The sequence below is a fragment of the Microtus pennsylvanicus genome, chromosome 21 (genome assembly GCF_037038515.1).
Source record: "Microtus pennsylvanicus isolate mMicPen1 chromosome 21, mMicPen1.hap1, whole genome shotgun sequence".
Lineage (NCBI taxonomy): Eukaryota > Metazoa > Chordata > Mammalia > Rodentia > Cricetidae > Microtus > Microtus pennsylvanicus.
This window is the reverse complement of record NC_134599.1, coordinates 21562017-21577427: the sequence shown is the minus strand read 5'-3', so window position 1 is coordinate 21577427 and position 15411 is coordinate 21562017. Positions and strand designations below refer to the sequence as shown.

The 15411-nt window shown below is 40.0% G+C and overlaps 1 protein-coding gene across 6 annotated transcripts in view; it reads right to left on the bottom strand.

Moving 5' to 3' along the window:
- Nucleotides 1-15411, bottom strand: part of Lclat1 (lysocardiolipin acyltransferase 1) — a 122951-nt gene that overhangs the window by 75791 nt on the left and 31749 nt on the right. For 2 of the 6 annotated variants that reach the window (XM_075955300.1, XM_075955297.1), the window contains exon 2: nt 8083-8205. The exons of 3 other annotated variants lie outside the window; for them this stretch is intronic. The gene's annotated coding sequence lies outside the window, so the exon portion shown is untranslated. Of the gene's footprint in view, nt 1-6250; nt 6355-8082; nt 8206-15411 lie in introns of all 6 variants that reach the window. One more of the 6 variants, XM_075955299.1, reaches the window with a different exon arrangement.

The window sequence follows — 15411 nt, the reverse complement described above, 5'->3', positions numbered from 1 at the left end:
TGAGCAACTCTGATGGACCCTGCTCAGTACAGGAAACTTACAAGGTACTGGCCTGCCATTTTCTAATGACAGTTGATTTTTATACATTGTTGTTTCCTTAGGGCATCTGCAGTAATTCATTCTCTCCATTACTATTACCTAATCCTTTTTGATAAAAAGTTATCTTTCCAGGTTTTTTTCAAGGTGGTAAAGATCAAATCTAGAACCTCTCAAGTGCTACATAAGTACTCTACCACTGAACTACACTCCTAGCCCAAAATTAATCTAGTTGTTAATTTTGTTTATAAATAATAAATGTGCCAGGAAAGAAAGTAACTCCCGTAAATCCTTATCTTTATCCCTTAGGCCAGTGTCTACCTCAACTCTCTCGTCAGAAGCTTATTGCAGTAGATAGGGACCAAGACAAGAGATGCACAACTTAAGAGACCCTGCTCCACGCTGTGTGGAAGGCCCTGCTCCGCGTTGCTACACAAAACACCTTTCTGAGCCATGATGGAATACCAAGTGAATCTGGCACAGATTTCAGTTTGAACTTGGTTTCTGACCACATGGTAATATAAGCATTGTTGTCCTTTCCTATCAGCAGGTGACACTCATTTTATCTGTCTTGGGCGTCTGTTTTGACACACTTCTGTGAGGTGAAAGGCAGTAGCTGTGAACTAAGAAGCAGAATGACACACATTCCCACTGGACAGTCAACACTCGCAGGGTCCCACCAGATGCCCTGACTGCTGAGTCTGTTTACCAGAACTCACTGAACTCTTACCCACTGCTTCCTGAAGCAGAGGGTCTGACCAACTCTCTAGAAACTGAAGTTTTATGATCACCCCCAGCTCTCAGTGGTCAGTTAACGATTGTAGTAGCAGAGCATGCTTACCTCTCAAAATGAAACAAACAAGAACACCTAGGGCTGGCAGTGGTGGCGCACACCTTTAATCCCAGCACTTGGGGGGCAGAGGCAGAATCTCCCTGGTTCAAGGCCAGCCTGGTCTACAGAGCAAGTTCCAGGACAGTCAGGATTACACTGTCTCGAAAAACCAAAACCAAACAAATAAACAAAAAACTTAAGTAGGTAGGTAGGTAACTAGACAGACAGGCAAATACAGAGGTAGGCAGTAAATTTTTAAAGAAAAAAAACTGGAAATGACTCACATAAATAGGTAAGAGCTGTGGTACTGATAACACTCTATTCTTAAGGACTGTGACTGACCTGTATGTTCACCAAGTGTTTCTAGACTATCAGAATCCATTCTTTACACACTTCATACGCATGTTACATTAACAACAACGTGAGTATTTTATAGGTCTCCCCCACTCTTGAATGAAACATGGAGAAAACTTTCACTCCTTAATTCATTTACTTTTGCATTAGTCTAAGTTTTTAATAAATAAACATGCATTTAACAACTTAAAATATTTGAATTATAATATTATCAAGAACATGTTCATCAATCTATGATTAGGAATATTTGTTACAATACTTAATTACTTTACAAAAGAGTTAGCTGAGACAAATATATCAGAAAAGTTGATAATCTCTCTAAACTAAACTGATAAGAATCATGAAACTCTTGACTCACACGATAAAATCAAATATATAAAAGGAAAACATGGGCACAAATTTATATATAATAGTGTGTGTAATGACTGCATATACACATATATAGGTTTGTTTCATCTTTTTTGTTTTGCTTTAATTTTTCGAGACAGGGTTTTTCTATATAGCTTTGGAGCCTGTCCTGGAACTAGCTCTTGTAGACCAAGCTGGTCTCAAACTTACTGAGATCTGCCTGCCTCTGCCTCCCAAGTGCTGGGATTAAAGGCGTGCACCACCACCGCCCGGCTATATATGCATATAGGGTAAGTCTTTATTGGAAAAATGATCAAGTAACAATGAAAATAAGAATACTAAATAACCATAGACCGCTTACTGAGATTGCCAGCACGCTCCTTGTGTGAACAGATAAGAACCAGCTGTCCAAGCGCCACACCAGACAAAATTATCACTAAACCACTGTTTTCTAACATAGTGAAAGACTCAACATTCCAGCATAAGAAATACTAATTTTTTAAAATCCACACATGCATACTAATTTGTACAGCCCATTCTCGCGGACACATCTGCATTTCCCTTGTGACTGCTGTTGAAGGGTTTACGTAAGTTTCTCTATGTACAAAGACCCATAAAATCTTTCAGAACTTGGTAACATAGATACATCTATCTGTCTTACCCAGTAAAATGGAATGTCTCTTTACCACCCCCAAAAAGCTTTAGCTGTTTTCCTTTCCAATGTCAAGGGACAGAAAGATCGAAGCTAAATGGAACACTCCTTTCTAGAAACAAAGCTTACGGTTATTACCTCTTTCTTCTCTTGCAGCCTTTCATTTTTATTCTCAATGGCATTGTCACACGTCTTTTATTATAACCAACTTTAAATTCTTTCAGGAAACAGACTACTAATTTAAAATAAATTAAAATCTAGTGTCAGCATTACCAGCGTTATTCATCTTTACTTCCTAGTCATACAACTGAGTCTCTATTAACACATAGGATCAGGAAACAACTTTACTTAAAAGTTCCATTCAAAATATTCAAGAAAAATAATATACAAAGCATCAGGACAAAAGCTTCTTTTGATAAAAATAAGTCAAAACTTTAAAATATTTTCTGTATCAACTGAGCACTCAGAAGAAGTTGGAAAGGTAACACAGAATTTACTCTGGAAAAGACAGAGACACTATAACAGGGAAAAGACAAACCATGTCAATTGTTTCTTTCTAAAACAACAATAGAAATATGGTTTTCTCAGGTACAAAACATACAGGTAAACAGGCACTATAGTCATAAAGGTCTTACAAGAAACCAAACCACAGTTACCCATTCTGGTAAAACGCAACTATGAAGGGGCAGAACTGGGCCAAACTTAGGCTACATCTTCTAGAACAAAGCCAGAAGAATGTTCGGTACCCAGCAGACTCAGTCAACAGCTTCTTCTAACTCTGTTCAGGGAAGTCCACTCTGGCAGTTCTTAGAACTGGGCGAGGGCAGCAAGGGTGGTGTCAAATGAAAGTGCTTATTTCATTACCTACCTTTGGTGTTTGGACAAAGAAGAAAGTGTCTACATGAGACTTGCATATTCTATGTAAATATTTGATACATACAAATATTCAGTTCTCTATCTCCTGAAGCAATCTTTTACTTAAAATGCATTCACAAGTCAGTATGCAGAAAGAAGGAAGTATATGTCTTGGTATGATTCTTTTTACTCAAAATTCCAAAACAGATAAGCAGTCCTGGGGGAGCACCTGAGATGCTGTTTCTTGATTTGGTGCTGGTCACACTTAGGAATGGAATAACTTTGAAGTTTCACAGAACTGCACCCTCAAGATACATATGTTTTATTTGTGCCTCTCCACACTATTCATAGAAACGTTACACATAATTTAAATTAGACACTTTATAAACAACCCAATCAGATACATGCAGTCCATGAAAAGAAAACACAAACGGTCAGTATCTGCTTTGCCACTTATAGTCTGAAACTGCCTGTGTCCTCCCCTTCATGGGTGAAGGGCTATGAAGTGGAACAAGCCCTTCCGAGGGCAGAGGGGTAAGTAGCTGTTATGGTACTGAACATACCTATCATCGTGAAACAGCTCTTAGTGTTTACCTCAGAGAACACCTCCACTACATGTACAAGCATGTCCCACTACTGTCAACCAACAGCGAAGAGGAGAAAGGAAACAGGCACGGATGGGGCGGGCTGGATGAAGTCAGTCCATCCAACACTGCAGATCCCGACAGAGCCACTGCTGAGCTGCCTACACTGCACTCAGCAGCTCTGGAGGAGAATTGCTTTTGAAACCTCAAACTTGAGATCCATCCCAAGAGCTGAGATTACCGGCATGGCTCCAGCACATCTAGCTAACAGAAAAAGAATATGATACCATTTGGGGGAGTGTGACCTCCCCTCCCCTAAGCTCCCTATGTTCTGTGGCTAATACAGATGAACATGATAGACACTGAGGCATTGGCCTATAGTTGTAGTGCTTCTGAGGCTGAGACAGGAGGATTACTTGAAACCAGGAGTTCACAGCTAGCCTAGACAATATCGAAAACTAGTCTCTAAAAACTAAACAATATTAAGTGAAATGCACAAAAATCTGTCCACAAGGATGGCTGCCAGGGTAAATACAGTCGCCTCTGTAGGATGACACCATCCACAACTGCGATAGTCAGACGCGGTTGAAGTTTTCCATAACATCTTCTAAGGAAAGAATTTCCACCTGTTACTTCACAGGAAAAGGAAGCCAAGACAGGATGAAGAAAGAAGTAGAGCCCAAGATCTACTCTCGGTAAGGCCTGTTTGTGTTTTATCCCATTATCAAAGCAAAAGTGGGTATCAAGTGAGAAAGTAGAAATAATCCATGCCCTTAGCCAAATGATTGTTTGCTAGACCCTAAGCTCAAAGTAAAATTTTACACTCAAATTTAAAAATGATTTAATAATACATTAAGGGAGAAATGATAAAAGTCTTCCCCTGACCTAAAACTATGCCAACATTGCCAAGATCCTGAGCCTAACAAAAGCAACTAGAAGCCATCGCTGGGTCTGGCTTTGTGGCATTCTTGTTACTGCAGCTGAAGAGTGATGATCCTGCGTTCTAGACCAACCTAGGCGATAATAAGAAACCCACCTTCAAAACAAAACAAGTCACCCAATTGACCTCGCAGCATTTATTCCAGTCACTTGATATTTTAAACCATGTTCTGTTTCTCCTTTCATGAGACACAGGACTAGCTGGTCAAAATGTGCAAAGGAGGACCATGGATGCAAGCTGGAGAGGGTGCTGCCTAGAATATACAAAGTCCTACCTATCCCCACCACCACATAAACCAGGGATGGTGGTGCACACCAGTATTCCAATAGTCCAGAGAAGAAGAGGCAAAAACATCCAAAGTTCAAGATAATAAGTGGCTGAGAGAAGCATCAGTGACTGTCAAAGCAAACAAGGAAGATAGACTGAGATAAGAGAAAGACTGGCAGGGGTAGGGGTGGGGGTGGAAGGATGAAGGATTGAGGAAGCAGAGAAGGGAGTGTCGGGAGAGGGAGAGGTGACGCCTACAAGTAACTGTTTAAAATGTGAGGAAAACAGAATGGGCACATAACTAACTGCACTCCTGTTTACTTTCAATTTTTAATCAATAGAGCCATGTTAATTGAGAAACATAAAAAAACTGCCTAAATTTGTCAAGTTATTTCAAGCGTTTGAGCAGAAAACAAGCAGCAATCACTCTCCAATGCTAACTAAGCATCTTCGGGCACTACATGGAGCACAAGGTTGGGTCCACCCCTCATACTGGATATGGTGGAGTGCAATCAACAAGGAGAAGAGGAATACTGTAGACTGTAGGCGCCAAGTTCAAGAAACTAGGCAGTCTGTCCATCTGTAGAACCGTCTATCTGGAGCTGGAATTAAAGCCACTAGGCTTTAAAAATACTTGGTCTCATGGCCTAGTGTCTCAGCAGACACCCAATGAAAAAAGTGAGGAGTGGGAAGGTAGGACCCGACTTGTACCTAATTCACAGCCAGCTATGACAGGGTGACCATTAAGGAGACCACAGACAAGCGAGCCACTGAAAAAGAATTCAGACACAAGCAGGGCCTGGGCCTAGAGGAGGGACAGTCACAGTTAAACTGCAGCAAAGTCAGAGAGAGGCTGGTACTGCCATCCTTATGGGCCACACCACAGGTGGGGCAGGGGTGACTGGTAGATCCTAAAGAAACTTCACTGAAGTCTGGAACTGTTGGATTCTGTTGTTTCCAAATTATTTCAAACACTATGTGAGCTTTTTAATGAAATGTTACCAATATTTTTCTGTGTAAATGGCAAAAACACTGTACTTCAACAATTTCCTGTTATTACAAAAAGATTTCTAAGACCTAAAAGTTAAAACCACATACACCCACGCTGAGCGGAACATGACCAATGTGAAACCATCTCAGAAAGGATTATTAGGGTAGCCAAGATGCCACCTAGCCAGTATTTAAAAGACTACCTTCCTTTTCCAATTACTTATTACAGCCCTCACAATGTTAGCCATAGAGTTACAACACGGCCCAGGAACTCTAGCCCTCAGAGACATCAAGTGAAATGAAGACACACATCCGTACACAGTCAATTACAGCTTACAGGCTCACTGCTAATGACACAGACAGTAGGAGTCACGCAGACGTTCGTCACTTACTGAGTGGGTAAGGAATGGAGTAGATCTGTCAGCGAGTACTACAGAACCACAACAGGAATAAAGTACTGCTACATGCTACCATGTAGAATTGCTCCAAAAACATCCTGCAAAAGTGAAAGATGTCAGTCAAAGATTCATGGACACTAGAATTTTGTTTCTATGAACTGTCCAGAATAGGCGAAGCTCCAAAGACAGACAACAGGTGGGCTGCCCGCTACGGCAGAGGTTTCAGGAAACAGAAAGTGACTATGAGTCCAAATTTATTTGGGGAACTTAAAAGACAGTGGTGAGGCAGCACAAGTCCACTCTATAAGCCAGTGACTAGCAAACTTTATGAGCATACATAATAACTGTGTGGTATGTAATTACATCTAAAATCAAGAAAATCAAATGGTGGGTTACCAGCACAGGAATAATTCTAGCCAGCTCTACTCTGTAGATCACAAATCCCAAGGGAAAAGAGAAATTATGAGCTGTTATATAAAGAACTACCACCTCAAAAGCTATAAATACAGATATCTGTGAGTCTGGGAGGGTTAAAGCAGAAAGGAACTTCCAGGTGTTAGGTTTCGAACCTGGGACAGTTGGCTGAGGTGTCTATTTAACATATCACAGGAGACCTGGCAGCCAGGCTCTCCCAGAACCCCTTTCCTACCTGTCAGGGGCCCTCCTGGCTGGCATACCTGCCCCCTACCCTGAATTCTCCAGCCCTGGGGCTGGGCTTCCCTTCCCTAGCTGCTCATCTATATATAATCCAACCATCTAGGTTACCTGATCCTTTTATCTATTCTTTGGACACCCTGGCTGCTGTACCTTGTCTCAGTCTCTCCCCTCTCCTTTCCCATCTACCGCTCTCCACTTGGCTCAGGGTCATGTCCACTCCGGACTCTCCCAGGTGTCTCTGCATCTGGCTTTGCTCTTCCTTTTATCTAGAATAAATTTTCTCCTCCAACATACCTAGGAGCAGTCATGTCCTTTCCTTTTGCTTTTAATTCACCAGGGAAGAGAAGAGTCAGGGAAAGGAAACATAAGTGCAGAACGGGGCATGGATATCATTAGAGTACATCATATGTGTGTACAAAAATGCACTTCATCATTCTGTATCAGTATTCAGTAACATAAATGCTAAAATATGCAAAATAAAGCCAGATACTCAAAACACTACTAATAGCTGTCCATGTGTAGTGACCACGATTGCTTATTTTCGAAGCAAAGAACATGGTTTTTATATAATAATAACAAAATCCCTAAAAATACTTTAAAATGAAACTCAAAAGTCAGAATTTCTTTAATTGGGGGTCTGAATAGAGCCTATCACTGATACACATTTTAAGAGTGGTATTAAGAAAGTTAGGCCAGGGTGGTGTACACTTTTAATCCCAACACTCAGGAGGTAAAGACAGGTGGATCTATGAGTTCGAGCCCAGCCTGGTCTACATAGTGAGTTCCAGGACAGCCAGGGCTATACAGGAAAACCCTGTCTTGGAAAAAAAAAAACCATACAAACAAAGAATAGTATTAGTCACTAATAGAAAGTATGAAATTTGAATCACATAGTATTAGAAGACATTGCTCCAATGTTTTTGATATTCAGGCTTTGGTCTTTTTCTCTTTTTTCCAGACACCAAATTACTGATTTCACTCAGTCAGTAGGATACCTAACAACTCACAGGAGAGACCAAGAATAAGTTACTTCCCTTATGAAATGACACTTCTTCAAACAACAAGCCGATGACACTGCTTTGAGGGCTCCACTGCCCTTAATAAAACGTGTTTAAGATACAGGTTATGATAACTAAACAAACAACATTTCAAGTAAAACAAAGACATACCAGGGCGGTGGTCTTTAATCCCAGTACTCAGGAGGCAAGGGCAGGTGGATCTCTGTAAATTCAAGATCCACCCTGATCCACAAGAGACAGTTCCAGGACAGGCTCCAAAGTTACAGAGAAACTCTGTATCAAAAAACAAGCAAACAAACAAAAGACAAAAACAGCAATTATTCTTGTTAACAGACACAAGCAAAATGAATATACCTCTCTTTTAATCTATTCTCATGGCAGAGTAACTCAGCCTAGATATAGTCAAGGATATGACACCTAGAACTGCATGCTAAGACATGTACACGTATTTTTTTTCTTGAAGAGAAAATCCCTAACTTGTATCAGGCAGAGACTTTGTAACCAGAAAAACACAAAGAACTGGAGAAACTCTCACCAGCTGCCTCAAAGACCTGCTGCCGGGAGCCATCTGAAATCACCTTAGGACTCACAAGGCCTGCTGCCGGGAGCCATCTGAAATCACCTTAGGACTCACAAGGCCTGCTGCCGGGAGCCATCTGAAATCACCTTAGGACTTAAGGACCCATGCCATGCAGGCACCAAGCTAGAGCAACAAGGTAGAACCAGAGATGTATCATATACATTTGTTTAAAAAAAAAAAAGCTCTCAATTGAGAAATTTGAAAACCACTGAAAAGGTATTAAAGAAAAAGTAGAAATAAGAACTCTCCTGCTCAGAAATAGATCATGTCGTTGTATTATTTGTATCCTTGTATTAGACTTTCTTTCAACATCTTTGGGGTGCCATGATACTTCCATGGTATTTTGTAATTTAGATGGAGCTATCCATTTTTATCCAAAGCAAATCAGATTGAATTCTATCAACCATGAAATTCTCTGCAACTGTTACAAAATACTTTTTTTCTGGCTTTTACTGAAAAAACAATGACTGGGTTTCGTTGGCTCATGTACAAACTATATTTGTACAAATAATAACAGGGTTACTATCTGGAATGTCTGCTTTGCTATTAAAGGATTACATCTGTGACCCTTTTTATTTTTCCTTAGACTAGCAAAAATAAAAATAAGGAGCAGATGGAGAATGACCAGAACTCTATTCATCTATTTTCAAGTATTTCATGTAACATGTTCTCATGATTAACAAATAAAAACATAAATTTAAAAATTAATGTGAAGGCCTGTAAAAATATTCATTTGGTAACAAAAGCTCAGAGGCCTGAAGAAAACCAACTAATAGTAATACAATTTTTTAAAGTATTTGTCATAAGAATAATTCTTCTATTTGGTAGGCAAAGGCAGTAGTTTTCAAAGCAATACAGTGTAATCATTAAGATATTATGAGACACATCTCTGAAAATTCAGTCAATTTAAAAACCATGCAGCCTATAAATTCACCATGGAAGCATCTGCTCAAAGAGGCATTATAGATAATGGTCATGGAACCCTTCATTTAACAAGCCCATGAAAACTCATGTGTGAACAAAAAGCTAGCAGCTCTAACTAGAACTGCCCTTCCCTCTACCCAACTCATCCATGTGGGCCTCTCCCCTGCAGGTATTAGAGAGCATCGCCTGAAACAGGGCAAGCCCTTGACATCACACTTGAGGTGTCAGAAACACAGGCTCAGTTTTGACAGTTTCCTTCCCTCTTTGTACAGATATGAGAATGTCTGACTTAAAAGTCACAAACTCAAAATGCTGGCAATAGAAAAGGACTTAGAGTGGGGTAAGTTCTCCTCCGTCCGATCTCCTCAACTACCTGGCTGTATTTAAAGTGAGTGCTTTGAAAATGAGTCTTTTTCAGAAGTCATTATTAGAAGACAAGAGAAAGCCAGCATAAACTATTTTACATTTTGCATCCCAATCCTCACAATTCTGCGAGATGGCTAAAGCATTCTCCTTTGTTGTTGAACACGACCTCAAAAAGCATTTGAAATGTCTAGACGGCATAACCAGAAGGTAGCAGCTCAGACGTAAACCCACATACATTTAACTCCAAAGCTTGTGTTCTTTCCAATATAGAACTTCAAATTTGTGCAGCAAGAATTCTAGATTATGAAATGAAGACTCCATGGTGCAGACAATGAGAAACACATGGTCTCTACCTCATGAGTTACAAATGGGGCCAGGGAGAGGGTCAGGGTTGGAAAGATTAAGTAAGTGTATGACTGCTCTTGTAGAAGAGGTAAGTGTGGGAGAGTTCACAGCCACTCCAACTTCAGGAGATAGTGTCTTCTTCTGGCCTCGAAGGGCACTGCACTCACATGCACATACATCCCATCCCTAAACACACACTTAAAACCTAAAAACCTAAAACCTTTTTAAAATTAAAAGAAATGGGGTTGTAAAGATGATGTTGACAACCCATTAAAAAAGAAAAGGAAAAAATAAACAGACAAACTTTAAGACCAATAAATCAAAGCCCAGTTTAGATGAAGGTTTACCAGATAGATGAATTAAGGATTGTTTAATAAAGACACAGCTGGGGACAGGTGTGGGGGCAACACCTGCAATCCCAGCACTTAGGAGGCAGAGACAAGAGAAATTAAAGTACAAGACCATCTTGGCTATGAAGGGAAACCTTATATCAAACAAAACAAAACACAGATTCTAAAATTAGCAAGAACAAGTGGAATCAATGTACTTAAGTGAAACTACAATGTCTAAACAAGTTCCTAAGTCTGAGACTGCCACAAATATGTGCATTATACTTTATTTAAAACAAGTACTTGCAAAAAGTAAACTATCCTTCAGACAGTTAACCAAAATGACTAATGCAAAGGGTACATTTAAATAAACATTGCAGTTTTTCTCTAACATCAGTATCCCTAATCACCTGAGATCGTCACAAAAGCAAATTCAGTGCATATTCTTCTATTAAGCCAAACTACTCTAAAGCCCACAGGACTGCCAGGCACCAGTCTAGAAGCTACAGGGAGCAAGAAATTAAGGAAGTGGGTGAGGAGCAAAGGAGTGCCAGCTAGTGCTGGAGTTACTAGATTTGTATTCACTCTCACAGGATGGAAAACACCAAAGGATACACAGGAGGCAGAGGCAGGAGGATCTCTGTGAGTCTGAGGTCAGCCTGGTCTACAAGAGCTAGTTCCAGGACAAGTTCTAAACCTACAGAGAAACCCTATCTCGAAAAACAAAAACAAACAACAAAAAAGAGAGAGAGAGAATACACACAAGGCCACTTCCTCAGTAGCCAGCAATTTACTACTATACACTGCAGATAATGCTTTAGCCTTAAGACAGAAGACCTCAGAATTCTCATGGAACGTACCATCTAACAGGAAGGAAGTAAAGTTCTTCTAGGGCTTTTACAAAGGGTACAAAAGTGTTACCTGTGAGATATACTCCCTAAAGGGTTTCCTTGGCTAACATAAAAAAATGAGCTAAAATTAAAAAGTTCTGCATAAGTTTTCTGCGTTTTTCTTTTCTGATCACTGGAGGTTGAGCAGGTAGCATCGGGGGCTAAACGGTCAGAGTGTGGCATCTGGCCATTACTGTAAGATTAGCAGTTACACTGTCTTAGTTCCTCACCTTACTTGCATTTTTGCATACGGACTTTGAGACTTTGCATATGGAGCTAGGTCATAGGTTGAATTAATTTATTTTTCAATTAATTATATCCCACTCCTATTCTTTCCAAGCAAAAGCAAACGTTTGTATTGTTAAAAGGACTTGGATAGGAGTTCTGCTGAGGAGAGGGAGGAGGGAACAGGAACATGGCAGGAAAACTCACAGAAACTGATAGCCTGGCTCATGGGAACTCACGGAGTCTCAACAACCAGGGAGTCTGCATGGGACCAACCTAGGCACTCTGTATATGTGGGACAGGTGTATCGCTTGGTCTATAGATGGGATTCCTGGTGATGGGAGCAGTGCTGTCCCTGGTGCTCTGACTGGCTCTTAGGAACCTATTCTTCACATGGATTCCTTGCCTAGACTGAATACGGGGAGGTGCCTGGTCTTATGGCAGCTTGATATGCCATGCTTTGCTGATGCCCAGGAGAGGCCTGGCCCTTTCTGAGCTATTATGGAGGAGGGGAAAATTGGGTAGGGGGAGAAAAATTGGGAGGAGGGGGAGAAAGTGGAAAAACAGGAGGGAGGGAAGGCTACAGTCAGGATGTGAAATAAATTAAAAAAAATACTAAAGCAAAAAAATGACATAATATACACACTGTTCTACTTATCCATTATAGCAGTGGCTCTCAACCAACCTAATGCTGCTCTTTAAAACAGCTCCTCATGTCAGTGACCCCAGCCATAAAATCACTTTTGTTACTATTTCATAACTGTAATTTTACTACTACTATGAATCATAATGTAAATACCTGATATGCAGGAATCTGATATGTGATCACTGTGAATTGTTGTTCAACCCCTATGGGGGTCACAACCCACAGGTTGAGAACCACAGCATTTAGATTAGATTATTTCGTTACCACTACAAACAGGGAGAAAAAATTGAACATGTTGGCTCACTATGTAATCCCAGCATTTGAGAAACTAAGATAGGAAGATTGCTTCATGTTTGAGGTCAGCCTAGGTGTAGTTCTGTCCATGGCCTTGGCTACAATGTTGAGACCTTCTAAGGGGGAAGGGGGAGAAAGGCAACAAAGAAAGTGAAGTGATTTTTTGTTTTGCTAGAAAAATTCAAGTGTTATTCAACAATAAATTTTAGTGAAATCTAAGAGTATTAGATTTAATACTAATAAAAGCAGGCCTCTTTTTCAAGCCAGTCCCCCCATTTCTGCCCATCACGCTAGTAATGGCGAGTACTGGGAACCAAGCAGAGCACAGTGCACCTTAGAGTGCAAAAGAAATGGCCTGAAAGTTGGAGCGACGCTAACTCCACACTAACTCCACATACTGCAAACCTAGTGAATGGCTTCAGCAAGTTGCTACCGTTCCCCATGCATCTTCCCGGTTAGTTTAAAATTAGTTGGCCATGGGAGGGCCAAGCCAAATGAAGGCAACCCCTTCCTGAAGAGCAGCTGTTGATGACGGCTACCGTCAGTGGCTTCGGTGAGAGTGCCTATCTCTTACCACAGTGTTTGCAGTGGAAACGGCTCAAGTATTTGCTGGTGAGAGATCACACTGTGATAAATGAATGACCAGCAAAATCCACTATTGTTAGTCTGTTAATGTTTAGATAATTTTTGGGCTGGAGAGATGGCTCAGAGGTTAAGAGCATTGCCTGCTCTTCCAAAGGTACTGAGTTCAATTCCTGCAACCACATGGTGGCTCACAACCATCTGTAATGAGGTCTGGTGCCCTCTTCTGGCCTGCAGACATACACACAGACAGAATATTGTATAAATAAATAAATAAATATTTAAAAATGTTTAGATAATTTAATTAGTCAGGTTCTGGAAAGATTCTGTTTAAGTGAGAGTTGGTTTTTTTTTTAACTTAACAAACACGTATCATTGATATAGTAAAATATCTAAAAAGTTATTTTCACAAAGAAAAAGAAATTTCAGATCCTTTAATTTGCTCTGTACATTTGGAAAACTGAAATTCTATTTAATAAACTGTTCAAATTTTAAAGTGAAGTGACTTAAAAAAAGAAAGTTTGGAAAATGTGTCACTGTTATATTCTCCCACAAGTCTACACAGCCATATACTGTGCAGGGCGGGGGTAAAGGAGGAAGTTAGTTGAGCATAGGCATCATAGCCCTTCTTCCCGACTGTGAACACAAGCCAGCTGCTATAAGCTCCTAGACTTCTCTGCCATGATGGACTGTGTTCTGGAGCTGTGAGCAGAATCAAGCCCTTCCTTAAGTTGCTCTTGTTGGACATTTTATCACAGCACATGAAAAGACTTTGCTGGTTACTCCTCTCAACAACTCAGTAAAACAGGCACATGACACAGTTTTAAAAATAAAGAAACTGAGGTCCAGTAAGTTCATCTAACTTAAATAGAGTCAAAGTGTGGCAGGTTGTATTTTCCAAAGATAGCTATAAAAAAAAAAGCTCCTATGTTCTTTTTTTTTTTAACCAACGTTTCCTTTGACAGTTTAGATTGTTAGAAAACAATGCAATGGTCAGAACAGAGTCCTCATATACCATGTATCCATATTCCCCTAGCAGAGCATCTTAACATTAGTTTCATACATGGGATGCCATAGGAATCAAGATGAATGCCTTTGTATTAATTACAATGCATACATTGTTTACATTGCCTCAGTTTTTACTCAAGGTTGTTCTTCTGTGCCAGAGACCATCAGGACACCACAGTACATTTAGTGGCTATGTCTTCTAGGCTTTTCTCGGCCATGACTACTTCTCAGACCATTCTTGTTTCTAATGACTATAAAGACAAAAAGCTGATATTTGACAGGATATGTTTTAACCACAGTCCTAAATTAATGGCTTGTCTTTACACTGTAAAAAGGCATCCATGTTGGTCAATGCAGTGAGCTGACATGGCAAGCAGACCACACTTTGGAAGTCGTCCCCATGGCAATGCTTTCTCCCAGTGACTGTCTTAGTCTGCAGTATATTCAGTATGTGAATGGGCTGCAGTGCTGTGTGAGACCGTATGATTCTAAAATACGTGACTTCTAACTGTAAGTACAAATTGTTCTGATGACAGGACTAAAGAGCTGTGTTAACTTAGCTTTAAATTGCTATATGCCCTTCCTGCTATGTTACGTAATTTTTAATTCAAATCCTATTTGCTTCCATTGAATGGTATGCATGCTTTTTAAGTGTTATTAGATTCATTACACACATTATTTAGGGCTAAGTTGCAGCCAGTGCTAACTATAACAGGCTCAGGGAAAATTCTGACCTACACAGATTACAATTCTATTTATAAAGGAAAAATCGAAACCACAGGAACAGTGCTGTGTTTGGGACACATGTGTAACTGCCAAATGCAATCCCTATTTAGATGCTGGTCTTACTGCAACACTATAATTTTTTTTAAAAAAAAAAAACAACCTGAATTTCTAAGTGTTTTGAGATGAAATAGTCTTTGAATAATTTTCAAGGCTTAAAATTATTTTCCTGAAAAGGTAACTCGTTTTTTAATTAAAACACTAACTCTAGAAGTTAACAGATTGAATATTCAATTTTATTCTTAAATGGAAGATATCTATGATATTCAGAATCTCTTAATTCCTAACCAAGGAAAAACTACTAGGGGGTCAAAGGCTAATGCTAAGTTCCTAAAGCCCTTTATGGATGATGCAAACACTACTAAATGGGTTGCTAGGAATCTTCAAGTAAATCGTGTACCCATCTACACTACTATCCAGAGGAGAGTTAAGGTGGCTATCCACAGCCTGTTTCCTCGCTACTTCCTCTTCAATCAGTCACAACCAGCTATTCTGTCCCTGACATCA